This window comes from Scyliorhinus canicula, chromosome 16 (assembly GCF_902713615.1).
Source record: "Scyliorhinus canicula chromosome 16, sScyCan1.1, whole genome shotgun sequence".
Classification (NCBI taxonomy): Eukaryota; Metazoa; Chordata; class Chondrichthyes; order Carcharhiniformes; family Scyliorhinidae; genus Scyliorhinus; species Scyliorhinus canicula.
The window spans coordinates 7,601,555-7,605,526 of NC_052161.1; positions in this window are offsets into that span (position 1 = coordinate 7,601,555).

Here is a 3,972-nt window from a genome sequence, read left to right on the forward strand (position 1 = left end):
AAATGTTATTACGATGCCGGCGGTTGAGGGGGAGGCGGAGATAGTGGTGGCGCTAGATGCAGAGAAGGCGTTTGATAGAGTTGAGTGGGGTACCTGTGGGAAATGCTGGAGCGGTTTGGATTTGGGGAGGGGTTCATCAAATGGGTGAGGTTGCTTTATGAGGCCCCGATGGCGAGTGTGGTTACTAATGGAAGGAGATCAGAGTACTTCAGGCTCTACCGTGGGACCAGGCAGGGGTGCCCCCTGTCCCCCTTGCTTTTTGCACTGGCAATTGAACCTCTGGCTATGGCGCTGAGGGAGTCGGGGAGGTGGAGGGGCCTGGTGCGGGGTGGGGAGGAAGATCGGGTATCGCTGTATGCGGACGACCTGCTGCTGTATGTGGCGGACCCAGAGGGGGGAATGCAGGGGGTGATGGAGCTGTTGGCTGAGTTTGGGGGCTTCTCGGGCTATAAGCTGAATCTGGGTAAGAGTGAGGTGTTTGTAGTGCACCCGGGTGATCAGGAGCAGGGAATTGGTAGGCTCCCGTTTAAGAGGGCAGTGAAGTGTTTTAGGTACCTGGGGGTGCAGGTGGCCAGGAGTTGGGGGACTCTCCACAAGCTTAATTTTACCCGAGGTTCTTCTTTCTTTTTCAGTGTTTGCCCATCCTTATCCCTAGGGCCTTTTTCAGGAGGGTGACTAGCAGCATCATGAGCTTTGTTTGGGCGCATGGGACCCCGAGAGTGAAGAGGGTCTTCTTTGAGCGGGGTAGAGATGGTGGGGGGCTGGCGTTACCCAATCTCTCGGGGTATTATTAGGCGGCCAATGTGTCGATGGTGCGCAAGTGGGTGATGGAGGGGGAGGGGGCAGCATGGAAAAGGTTGGAGATGGCGTCCTGTGGAGGCACAAGCCTGGGGGCCCTGGTAACAGCGCCGTTGCCGCTCCTTCCTACGAGGTATACCACGAGTCCGGTGGTGGTGGCTACCCTCACGATTTGGGGGCAGTGGAGGCGACATAGGGGGGAATTGGGGGGCTCAAGGGAGGCTCCGCTAAGGGGAACCATTGGTTTGTCCTGGGGAACATTGATGGGGGGTTCCAGGGTTGGCACAGAGCGGGCATCAGAAAGCTGAGGGACCTGTTCATTGATGGGAGGTTTGCGAGCCTGGGAGAGTTGGAGGAGAACTTTGAGCTCCCCTTGGGGAACATGTTCAGGTACCTGCAGGTAAAGGCGTTTGCTAGGCTTCAGGTGGAGGGATTCCCTTTGCTTCCCGCGAGGGGGGTGAGTGACAGGGTGCTTTTGGGGGTCTGGGTCGGGGATGGGAAGATATTTGATATCTACAACGTAATGCAGGAGGTGGAGGAGGCATCAGTAGAGGAGCTGAAGGCTAAGTGGGAGGGGGAACTGGGGGAACAGATCGAGGATGGGACATGGGCGGATGCCCTGGAGAGGGTTAACTCTTCCTCCTCATGTGCGCGGCTTAGCCTCATCCAATTCAAGGTGCTGCACCGGGCCCACATGTCCGGGACTAGGATGAGTAGGTTCTTTGGGGGCGAAGACAGGTGTGTCAGGTGTTCGGGGAGTCCAGCGAACCATGCTCATATGTTCTGGGCATGCCCGGCACTGGAGGAGTTCTGGAAGGGGGTGGCGAGGACAGTGTCGAGGGTGGTAGGATCCAGGGTCAAGCCAGGCTGGGGACTCGCGATTTTTGGGGTTGCGGTGGAGCCGGGAGTGCAGGAGGTGAGAGAGGCCGGTGTGCTGGCCTTTGCGTCCCTAGTAGCCCGGCGGAGGATCTTGCTACAGTGGAAGGATGCGAGACCCCCAAGCGTGGAGACCTGGATCAATGACATGGCGGGTTTTATTAAGCTGGAGAAGGTCAAATTCGCCCCGAGAGGATCGGTACAAGGGTTCTTTAGGCGGTGGCAGCCTTTCCTCGACTTTCTGGCTCAGCGATAGGGAACTGGGTCAGCAGCAGCAGCAACCCGGGGGGGGGGGGGGAGGGGGGGGGGGAGGGGGGTTGACTATGTTTATTTAGTTTTAATTTATTTTTAAGTTCTTTTGTTGTTTACTGGGTTTGGGGGGGTGGGGGGGGGGGGGTTGCGATATATGCGTTATTACGGTCTTGGGGGTGTTATGCTTATTATGTTGTTTGTTGCTTGTTACTGTTTGTTGTTATATACTTTGTAAAAAATTTCAATACAAATTATTTTTAAAAAAAGAATAATATAGAATCCCGTCAGTGCAGTGCATTGTTTTCAAACTTTTTTGAGCGACCCACGTTTACAGAATGGACGACTACCGCGACCCACATTCACAAAATATTCTCAATTACTGTTAAAAAGTCACACTAATTACTGGCACTTCTGTATTATTTAATGTAAATGTGTTGCTGTTTCACCTTAAACGACAGCTCCACCCTGACTCATTGCTAACGGGTGTAACTCAGGATTATTTTATTCCTTCATACCCATTGTTAGCATTTGGAAAATTGAGTGCAAGCACTGGAAAGATTAACAGACTCAGTAGTACACAGTTTTAACAACATCATGTTCACGCGTTCAAACCTAACACGACCTCGGATAGGAAATTAAACTCAAAAAACTTCAACTTCAGGAACTGTGAAACGAAAAACACCATCAGACAGAATACTGTTTCCCAGGTATTTATGTAACAGACTTAAAGCATGCTAAAAAAAAAACAGTGCTGGGCACAGCTCAGCTGACCAATGTGCAGACACGTGCCATTCCTTACACCTGCAACATTTTACCAGCTCCAGTACACTTGAATGTAGTTTAGTCGCCAGCTAATGCCATCTTTGGCGAACAATTCAAGCTCCGATAAAGGTAAATGCAATAGTCCTTGCTGTAGAGGAACCGATACAGCTGGCAGAGTCCGTGTAGCCACACGGCAGAGACGGATGCTTGGGAACGGGTACCTGGGAAGATGGGGTGGATGGCGGCGGGGCAGGTGATGGAACAAAGAAGCATCCTTGAAGGACAAGAGCCCCGGCGTGGAGAGACAATTCAGAAGTGGAAGGATTAGACATAGGGGCTTGTAGGGCTGGAGGAGGAGGCTGTATGTCCAGCTTAACTGAGAGAATAATAAAAGACGCACAGGGTTTGTTAGTGACTCACGGAGCTCAGGAAATAATACAGATCCTGACGCTGAACACTGCAGCAGGATATGCCGGCCGAAAAGAATTTCACAGATCCCTGACTGCAAACTGCCCAACTACACTCTGGCCCAGAGGGGCAAGGAGGTCCCCGGCACCGGGCTTCTTTATCAACCCCGCGTGGTCATACTGAACTGCAGTGAGCATTTACCTAGAGAGAAAACGGTAATCATTGTCAGGCGATATTTGGGGATCATTTTGGTGACCTTTTGGCATCCCATGCTACACCATCCAGCTACCCATCCGCGGGTCGTGACCCCCACTTTGAAAATCACTGCTTTAAGGCACGGTGGCATCTCTCTCTCTCTAATACCACTCCACTGGGTATCCCGTGCTCTTGTTCCTCACGTTTTTATTCATTCATGGGATCTAGGCTTCGATTGCCCATCCTTAGTTGCCCTTGAGAAGCTGGTAGTGTTCTGCCCTCTTGAAACGCTGCAATCCCTGAGGTGTAGGTACACCCACAGTGCTGTTAGGGAGGGAGTTCCAGGTGCAACTCGCCGAAACGGGTGTTTACGCTTCTTCAAAGATCCTCCCACCTTATTTTGTTACCCTATCAACATAATCTATCCCCCCCACCCCGCCCCCACCCCGCCGCCTTGTGCTTATCCAGCTTTCCATTAAGTGCATCTATACTATTTGCCTCAACCGCTCGCTGGGTTAGGAGTTTTTATGTTCTCACATCTCTCAGGGTAAAGAAGATTCCCTCGAATTCCCTTGTGTGGTTTTATGAGTGATTCTCTTATGGCCTTGTGTTGCTCTGGCTGCTCATTTTCCCGGAGATGATGCTGGAAACGGGTCTAGTTCTTGGTGGGGACCCACTCTC